The 10,671-nt window shown below is 48.4% G+C and overlaps 1 pseudogene; it reads left to right on the top strand.

Annotated features, from left to right (window-relative positions):
- The first annotated feature begins 836 nt into the window (after positions 1-836).
- LOC124719138 lies at positions 837-954 on the top strand (annotated as a pseudogene).
- The last annotated feature ends 9,717 nt before the right edge of the window (positions 955-10,671 follow it).

Raw genomic sequence — 10,671 nt, 5'->3', positions numbered from 1 at the left:
GTATCGTTTTGAAGCTGGATGGGCAGGTGTAGCTATACATGCCATCTAAGCCCTGTTTGACTCAATGCCCAGGCGTACCAAGGTCGTTATTACGGCCAGAGGTGGTTGTTCTGGGTACAGATTTCTCAGGATCTATGCACTCAAATTGCGTGAAAACGCAATCACATGTCAGTTCTAGTATAATATATTTATCCAATGAATACCTGTTTATCTGCATTTCTTCTTGGTGTAGCAATCTTAATGGCCAGTAGTGTACTGAAACCCAACTAACCTAAGGACATCACACACATCCATGCCCGAGGCAGGATTCGAACCTGCAACCGTAGCAGCAGCGGGGTTCCGGACTGAAGCTCCTACAACCGCTCGGTCCCAGCGGCCGGCTTTGAGTGTTGTGAATGACAGTGGAGTAGGGTATTTTATTGCTTTCTGGAAATCATCTTAAATTGTTAGGTACGTCATTTTATGGTCTTAACGCAATGGACATACAGTGGCTAGTAGACGTCGGAATTAACGAGCTCTCCTGAACGACGTATTCTGCTGTTTCTGCCTGTCTGCTGACAACACAGTACTGCCCGCCTCCTTGTAAACTGCCGGGTCCACCTTTCGTCTTATTCCGCATTACACAGGGATGTCCCAACACTTCAGTTCATATGGCCTGCGTGTGTCGCCTACAAACTGTGTACTTCGCCCCTCTGATTTTCTTCGTCGCACACTTGTCGCTGTCAATTTGTGGGACAAACACGGACACGAACACGAACCTGAATCCTCCAAAGTAGATAATGACATATTGGTTTCTCAGAGTCCCCAGCTATTGCACTTTGCTATTCTAGAAGGGAGCCAACGGCCTTGCCGCAGTGATAGCACCGGTTTCCGTCAGATCACCGAAGTTAAGCGCTGTCGGGCTGGGCTAGCACTCGGATGGGTGGCCACCCGGTCTGCCGAGAGCTGTAGGCACGCGGGATGCACTCAGCCCTTGTGAGGCAAACTGCGGTGGTACTTGATTGAGAAGTAGCGGATCCGGACTCGGAAACTGACCTACGGCCGCTGACCACATGCCCCTCCATATCCGCACCCGGTGACGCATGTCGCCTGAGGATGACACGGCGGCCGGTCGGTTCCTCTGGGTCCGCCAGGGCCTGTTGTCAGAGTTAACGTTTTTTTACGTGCTGGAAGGGGGCTGCGTAACGTCTTATCAACCCAAAAGGAAAAAAAAAATGTAGAGTACACTTTTGAAGGAGATCTAAGGCTCCCATAACGCTGTGTAGCCCGTCTGTGCAATGTTCAACTACAGTGCGAGGCACTCCAGGAAATAAGCCATTTCGCCTCATTGCGCCAACATTTCAACGCTCGGCCGCTTTGCGGATGGAGCTAATGCCCCTCTATTGCCTTTGGTCTGGCAGTTACTGGAGTAAAGAGCAAGGGGCGAAGCAACGGACATCATCACGTGCTGCAGTTGCGGTATGCCGTGCATTAACTGGGTGTTCGATCGGCTCTGCACACACGGAAAGGTGAGGACAGCACCTAGCAGTCTGTGTTTACCTGGCGAGTCGGACAAGATGCGGCAGTCGACTATGCTTTTACCAGGTGGTTAAAATTAAAGTACGTATTCTCACAGAGGTCACGTGTGGGCTGTAATTCTCGTCTGGCCGCGAAATTTGGTAGATATTCTAATGCGTTAATGCGGAACCGATGTACGCTGCGGAAAAGAAAATAGTTTAAATTTTGGGCACCAAGTACAAATCCAGCGTTATGAATGCGGGAAAGATGTATAGAAATATATCCGTATGTCGTGGATCGGGAACGCAAAGTGAGCAGAAAAGATCAAACAAGTGAGAAAGGTGTACTGTTGACTTTATCATCAACCGCCGCTTACACCATTTGTTCGGTATGACACAGGAGACGACGACGACGACGCGATGTTGTATCCGTAAAAAGACGTGATCAGCAGTTGCTCGCAGCAGTTCCAGTGGAGTCTCAGCAAGGTGTCCCTGTATGCCGGCCGTTGTGGCCGAGCGGTTCTAGGCGCTTCAGTCCGGTACCGCGCTGCTGCTACGGTCGCAGGTTCGTATCCTCCCTCGGGGATGGATGTGTGTGGTGTACTTCGGTTAGTTAGGTTTAAGTAGTTCTAAGTCTAGGGGCTGATGACCTCAGATGTTAAGTCTCATAGTGCTTAGAGCCATTTGAATTTTTGTCCCTGTATACTGGCCTTCAGATTAGGCAGAGACGAAACGCGTTCTTTCTTTTTGATATCCTCAGAGCCAGCAGCCACATGGTTCAGATCCGGTGATCTTGCAGACTTCGCATCCGAGAAACCTCTGGAGGTAACACATTCGTGGAAGGTTGCATCAAGCGAATCTTCCACTGGCCCATCGACAATGAGATGTTGCCCCGTCTTGCGACAGACCTCACAGGCCTTTGGATGTATTCTCTTCAAAGAAGAACGGACCGAGATTAACGGTGCTTGTGAATTCACACCACACAATCACACATGGGGAGTACAAAGGCTCTTCGTGCGTAACAAGTGATGTAACAGTGCTGCAAATTCGGCAGTTTTGCGTATTCACTTCTCCATGTAGTGAAAAATATGGGTTGTCACTGCATATAATTCTCCACAGCCGCATGTCGTCAATTTAGATCCGTGCCAGAGACCGAAGAGCAAATTCAGATCGTTCCTGCGAATCGTTTTTGCTGCACAGTCTTGATTTTGCATGTGTACCACTGTAAAATAGACCCCAAAACTCTACGGACTTTTGAGCATGGGGTGGACACTCTTCTGACAATTCACTAGCGCTAACGCTACGTGATGCGTTGTCAGTTGCAACAGCAAACTCGTCAGTAACGTCCACCGTAATCGGACGCCGTCCGCCCTGGTAGCTGAGTGGTCAGCGTGACAGACTGTCAATCCTAAGGGCCCGGGTTCGATTCCCGGCTGGGTCGGAAATTTTCTCCGCACAGGGACTGGGTGTTGTGTTGTCCTAATCATCATCATTTCATCCCCATCGACGCGCAGGTCGCCGAAGTGGCGTCAAATCGAAAGACCTGCACCAGGCGAACGGCCTACCCGACGGGAGGCCCTAGCCACACGACATTTCCATTTCCATCGGACGCCTTCTTCCTCCAGGTGTCACACCAACCTCACCCTTGTTTTCTAATTTCACTACCATCATCTTTAAACCACTTAATGCCATCGGGCCTCTCCTCAGGCACTTCAATTAGTGACACTCTCTCACTGTAGCACTGTAATTCCTGTCGTTCACATAAAACGGTTTCACTAACAGCGCACGGTTTCTCTTCTCGAAAGATGCACTGTTCACCCGCGTTATGGCCTGTCAAATGACAGAGTGGATGCCATACCGTCATACAAACAGCGTGCAGTGCCAGATTCGCACTTGCTGGCCGTAACTTGAAGTAATTTTCTTGCCAGCCTAAATCAATTCCGCATTAACGCATCAGCGTATCTACCAAGCTTCGATGTCATAATATAATTACAGCCCACACTACACCTCCGTGAGGGGCTACACTTTCATTATAACCACCCGCTAATAGTGAAATTTAGCCGCATTTTACCTCCAAAGTAGCCGTTCGCGGTGTGACAATGTGACAAGCACAGTACCAAAATTGTTTTGTAGAGCTGACAAAACATTAAGTGGAACACTCGCACGCACTGACTTAGAGACACGTTTGGGAAGACATTCTGGTTAGGCCCTTGCAAATACACTCCTGGAAATTGAAATAAGAACACCGTGAATTCATTGTCCCAGGAAGGGGAAACTTTATTGACACATTCCTGGGGTCAGATACATCACATGATCACACTGACAGAACCACAGGCACATAGACACAGGCAACAGAGCATGCACAATGTCGGCACTAGTACAGTGTATATCCACCTTTCGCAGCAATGCAGGCTGCTATTCTCCCATGGAGACGATCGTAGAGATGCTGGATGTAGTCCTGTGGAACGGCTTGCCATGCCATTTCCACCTGGCGCCTCAGTTGGACCAGCGTTCGTGCTGGACGTGCAGACCGCGTGAGACGACGCTTCATCCAGTCCCAAACATGCTCAATGGGGGACAGATCCGGAGATCTTGCTGGCCAGGGTAGTTGACTTACACCTTCTAGAGCACGTTGGGTGGCACGGGATACATGCGGACGTGCATTGTCCTGTTGGAACAGCAAGTTCCCTTGCCGGTCTAGGAATGGTAGAACGATGGGTTCGATGACGGTTTGGATGTACCGTGCACTATTCAGTGTCCCCTCGACGATCACCAGTGGTGTACGGCCAGTGTAGGAGATCGCTCCCCACACCATGATGCCGGGTGTTGGCCCTGTGTGCCTCGGTCGTATGCAGTCCTGATTGTGGCGCTCACCTGCACGGCGCCAAACACGCATACGACCATCATTGGCACCAAGGCAGAAGCGACTCTCATCGCTGAAGACGACACGTCTCCATTCGTCCCTCCATTCACGCCTGTCGCGACACCACTGGAGGCGGGCTGCACGATGTTGGGGCGTGAGCGGAAGACGGCCTAACGGTGTGCGGGACCGTAGCCCAGCTTCATGGAGACGGTTGCGAATGGTCCTCGCCGATACCCCAGGAGCAACAGTGTCCCTAATTTGCTGGGAAGTGGCGGTGCGGTCCCCTACGGCACTGCGTAGGATCCTACGGTCTTGGCGTGCATCCGTGCGTCGCTGCGGTCCGGTCCCAGGTCGACGGGCACGTGCACCTTCCGCCGACCACTGGCGACAACATCGATGTACTGTGGAGACCTCACGCCCCACGTGTTGAGCAATTCGGCGGTACGTCCACCCGGCCTCCCGCATGCCCACTATACGCCCTCGCTCAAAGTCCGTCAACTGCACATACGGTTCACGTCCACGCTGTCGCGGCATGCTACCAGTGTTAAAGATTGCGATGGAGCTCCGTATGCCACGGCAAACTGGCTGACACTGACGGCGGCGGTGCACAAATGCTGCGCAGCTAGCGCCATTCGACGGCCAACACCGCGGTTCCTGGTGTGTCCGCTGTGCCGTGCGTGTGATCATTTCTTGTACAGCCCTCTCGCAGTGTCCGGAGCAAGTATGGTGGGTCTGACACACCGGTGTCAATGTGTAGCATGTTTTCATTATTGACTAACACTATATTCCACCAGACGTGTCGATTCGGTATTCTGAATCTCTATTAACGACTCGCGTGTCGTCTTACCGCAAGCTAATTCGTGCCCGACTCGTTCGTATTCTACCATTACTTCTTAGCGCGCCTTAATAAAAGCTAGTTTCCCGATTAATACAGTATTAATACAGTTAGGTTCCTTTCGTTGTATGCTGACGAAATAACTTCATTTTTAGCAATACAACCGGTCGGTCTACGAAAGATTTGTACCTGGTAACTGAATATTTTGACAGGTCACATCAGTATACAAGAAAGGAATTAGAAGGAATCTGCTGAATAATAGACCCACATCACTGTCATATTTGTAATAGGACTCGGGAACATTAACTGTGTTCCAACATAATGAAATAATTCGAAGAAACGATCTATTGACACATAACCGTTGTGGATTCAGAAAATATCGTTCTTGTGAAGTAAAACTTGCGTCTTTACTCATGTCAGACAACGACTGCTATCGACAGAGGGGTCGCTCAAGACTGTTGAGACCGTTATATGCGGCTGCTAATCAAATTGCATGCCTATGGACTACCGTCTAAATTATACGAGTGGATTCGTGATCTTTTTGTCAGGTAGATAACAGTTCGAAGTAACTTACAGTCATATAGGAAAACCGAAGAGGTATCTATGGTTCCACAATGGAGCTGTATAGGTCTGAACGGCCCTCTTACATTGCTTACAGCGTACGCTCTCATTTACCTCCCAGAAGAAAATGATTCAAATGGCTCTGAGCATATGGGACTTAACTGCTGTGGTCATCAGTCCCCTAGAACTCAGAACTAGTTAAACCTAACTAACCTAAGGACATCACACACATCCATGCCCGACGCATGCTAGCATAGCAGTCGCGCGGTTCCGGACTGAAACGCCTAGAACCGCTGGGCCACCGCGGCCGGCCCTTCTAGCAGAGGCATCTCAAGATGAAAACCAACCGCAAAATGGTCTAGATAGGATAGCAACACAATACTGAAAGTGACACTTGACACTAAACCCCAAAACATGTGACGTCCTCCACAGGAGTGCTAAAAAAATCTGTGTGATTCTTGTTATACGATAAAGACTATTGAGTCAACTAAATATCTAGGGATTACAATTACGAAAAATTTAAACTGGAACCATTACAAAGAAGATGATGATGGGTAGCCAAACAAAAGATAGCGTTTTGTTGGTACATCGCTCGCATGCCCATCGTCTTTTGGAATACTGGTGCGTGATGTACCATTCTGAGGAGATAGGATTGACGGAGGTTACAGTGTTCAGTGAAGATAACTTTCTCAGTATTATCAAGAACCAGGGGAGCGAGAGTAGCAGAGACATGATGGCGGTTATCAAACCAAAGGCGTGTTTCGCTGCGGCGAGATCTTGTCAAAAAATTTAAATTACCAACGTTCTTCACCGAATGTCAAATTACTTTTTGACGTCCACCTGCAAAGGGTAAAACGTTTGGAATGGTGAAGGTTGCGATAAATGATAGAAAAAAATCTTAAGAACGATTCGTAAACGATCCTCAGACCTTTGGTTTAGACAATTCGATATTTACCTACGAGGTGCATTCAAGTTCTATGGCCTCCAATTTTTTTCCTCCGGACTGGAAAGAGATAGAAACATGCGCATTGTTTTAAAGTGAGGCCGCGTTCATTGTCAATACGTCCCAGAGATTGCAGCACCGTACGGCAGATGGAATTTTACCGCCAGCGGCGAGAATGAGAACTGTTTTAAATACTTAAAATGGCGACGTTTTCCTTACTTGAACAGCGTGCAGTCATTCGTTTTCTGAATTTGCGTGGTGTGAAACCAATTGAAATTCATCGACAGTTGAAGGAGACATGTGGTGATGGAGTTATGGATGTGTCGAAAGTGCGTTCGTGGGTGCGACAGTTTAATGAAGGCAGAACATCGTGTGACAACAAACCGAAACAACCTCGGGCTCACACAAGCCGGTCTGACGACACGATCGAGAAAGTGGAGAGAATTGTTTTGGGGGATCGCCGAATGACTGTTGAACAGATCGCCTCCAGAGTTGGCATTTCTGTGGGTTCAGTGCACACAATCCTGCATGACGACCTGAAAATGCGAAAAGTGTCATCCAGGTGGGTGCCACGAATGCTGACAGACGACCACACGGCTGCCCGTGTGGCATGTTGCCAAGCAATGTTGACACGCAACGACAGCACGAATGGGACTTTCTTTTCGTCGGTTGTGACAATGGATGAGACGTGGATGCCATTTTTCAATCCAGAAACAAAGCGCCAGTCAACTCAATGGAAGCACACAGATTCACTGCAATCAAAAAAATTTCGGGTAACCGCCAGTGCTGAAAAAATGATGGTGTCCATGTTCTGGGACAGCGAGGGCGTAATCCTTAACCATTGCGTTCCAAAGGGCACTATGGTAACAGGTGCATCCTACGAAAATGTTTTGGAGAACAAATTCCTTCCTGCACTGCAACAAAAACATCCGGGAAGGGCTGCGCGTGTGCTGTTTCACCAAGACAACGCACCCGCACATCGAGCTAACGTTACGCAACAGTTTCTTCGTGATAACAACTTTGAAGTGATTTCTCATGCTCCCTACTCACCTGACCTGGCTCCTAGTGACTTTTGGCTTTTTCCAACAATGAAAGACACTCTCGGTGGCCGCACATTCACCAGCCGCGCTGCTATTGCCTCAGCGATTTTCCAGTGGTCAAAACAGGCTCCTAAAGAAGCCTTCGCCGCTGCCATGGAATCATGGCGTCAGCGTTGTGAACAATGTGTACGTCTGCAGGGCGATTACGTCGAGAAGTAACGCCAGTTTCATCGATTTCGGGTGAGCAGTTAATTAGAAAAAAACATCGGAGGCGTTAGAACTTGAATGCACCTCGTACTGAACGAAACGGGGAGCAAATGTACTACATTGAGGAATCTGGTTGTACTCAAGGTGCAGTCCTGAACATACCATAAAGTGCTTTAAACACCGTGATTTTATTTTAACAAATAACGTCAAAAAAGCGAAGCGTTTTCCGTACATTTAATGCGCCGGTGGCTCCAAAGAACATTTTTCTTTTTTTCTTGCTTCGCACAAGCTTTAGTACAGTAACTGCCTAATACGACACTCTCGCATAATGACTATGAAATGAAATACGTTGTGTTCCCGTCTGTCCTACGTCAGAACATCCGTAACCCCGTGGCTAAGGGCAGATGTGATTAGCAACGAAAGTAACGACTAACGAAACGGCAGGGGGCGAGATGGTGGCGGAAGTCCTGCTTGTTAGCGTCAATATTAACCGTTTAAATGTTTGCTCTCCACCGAGCTATTCTCCACATAACATGTTTACTCATCCGAAAAGCGCCCTGCAACCCGAACAACGACAGCCAATGGCAAACAGTATATCTGTTGGTGGAAGATATGAGAAGCCTCAATCACGCATATAAGCCGCGTCAGTTGATTCGCTTGCAATGAATATGAAGAAATGTAGGTATTAGTAGCGGCAGCGAACTGTAAGACGAACTGACGAAAATGTTGCAGCACCTACTGAGAACCTACGAGCCTCCTTCGTAGAGCACGCGCCAATAAAAAAAAATGGTTCAAATGGCTCTGAGCACTATGGAACTTAACTTCTAAGGTCATCAGTCCCCTAGAACTTAGAACTACTTAAACCTAACTAACCTAAGGACATCACACACATCCATGCCCGAGGCAGGATTCGAACCTGCGACCGTAGCGGCCGCGCGGTTCCAGACTGTAGCGCCTTTAACCGCTTGGCCACCACGGTCGGCCGCGCCAATAAAGCCAGAACGAAATTCATAATATTTGTTGACATGGAGCGTAGCATCAAAGTCGTAAGGTTCCAGGCTGCTCACCAATAGACAACATGGCACGCTTGATTTTCGGTGTTCACGAGAAAATAAATTTTTATTATTAACAGAATAAGAGTAGGCCAAATGAAGGCCACAAAACGAGATATTTTTTACTATTAATGTACTCTCCAAACTGTTATTCCTTCTTCATACAAGAGAAAATTGCCAATATTCTAACAGAATCTGTCCAACAAAAATGACGATGTACAATATCTTAAATGGAGGCCTCACTGTGAGATGAAATGCTGGTTGGTTGGTTGGTTTTGTGGGGGCTAAACATCGAGGTCACCAGTCTCCTGCTCCAAACAGACATACTTGTAAAAGGCCTATGCAGTAAAAGCGTAACCCATGCACCCAGAGGGAGGGAACACCAAGGGGTACAGGGCTAAAATGAACACCGCAATAACACAAAATAGAGGACACTTAAAAGGAGCAGAGCATATAGTTGACTAGAGTAAAACAGACTACAGTGGTTGATGGATCAGGTAAAAGGTCAACCACTCAACTACAAACGAAGAACCTCCAGCTGGAAAGCGTAGATAGAGGTACCAACACAACTTGCTACCATAAAAGACACTATTTTGGTATCCACGTCACAATTAAAAGTCGCTGGAGTGGGTGAAGCCTGAGAAATCAGGCGAGAGCACCCACACTAGAGTGAGTGATAAAACCCAGCTGCACGGATAAAACGTAAAACTGAGTCAGCTATAGAGACATCAAATGGTTCGAATGGCTCTGAGCACTATGGGACTTAACTGCTGAGGTCATCAGTCCCCTAGAACTTAAAACTACTTAAACCTAACTAACCTAAGGACATCACACACATCCATGCCCCAGGCAGGATTCGAACCTGCGACCGTAGCGGTCGCACGGTTCCAGACTGTAGCGCCTAGAACCGCTCGGCCAGTCCGGCCGGCCTATAGAGGCATCGTCACCCAGAATTAAAGGAAGTGCAGCTGATAAATTAAAGGACTACCGCAAGGGGGCTAAAAGGGGGCAGTCCATCAGAAGATGGACCACTGTCAGCCCTGCATCACAGCGACACTTGGGCGGGTTCTCATGGCGAAGGAGATAGCTGTGGGTCAACCGCGTTTGTCCAATTTGGAGACGACAGAGAACAACTGAGTCACTATGCGTGCCGCTCAAGGATGAGTTCCATAAGGCCGTGGACGACTTTACTATGCGGAGCTTATTTGGCGTGTTCAAGACAGACCACTCAGAGCTCCAGACATCGCGGACCTTGCGATGTAGGGCTGACCGGAGGTCTCTTTCCACGAGACCAAGCTCCAGGGGTGGCGAAGTGGTGGCCTACTTGGCCAACCGTTCGACACGTTCCTTTCCTGTAATGTCGAAGTGTATAGTCTACTAGGGTCTATTCATACAGAAAAGCGACAATGATTATCCGACTAGCATTGGACCGCACTGATAGTGGCCACACAGTGGTTGAAATCAATATTGGCAATAAACAAATTTCTGGTAACCGACTGCCTGTACGTTTTCTAAACTGTATCCAATGCCTTTCGTTAGTCAAGCAGACTACGTCAACCAGGGTGCCTTTGTGTATAGCGCTTTGGATTTCACGAACGAACAGAGGGAGTGCCCACGCTAACTACCTCAACCTACTCGTACTATGCATGTGAACCACGCCAGAGCATCTTCTGC

This window comes from Schistocerca piceifrons, chromosome 10, assembly GCF_021461385.2.
Source record: "Schistocerca piceifrons isolate TAMUIC-IGC-003096 chromosome 10, iqSchPice1.1, whole genome shotgun sequence".
NCBI classification, from domain to species: domain Eukaryota; kingdom Metazoa; phylum Arthropoda; class Insecta; order Orthoptera; family Acrididae; genus Schistocerca; species Schistocerca piceifrons.
This window is presented reverse-complemented; position numbering and strand designations above follow the sequence as displayed.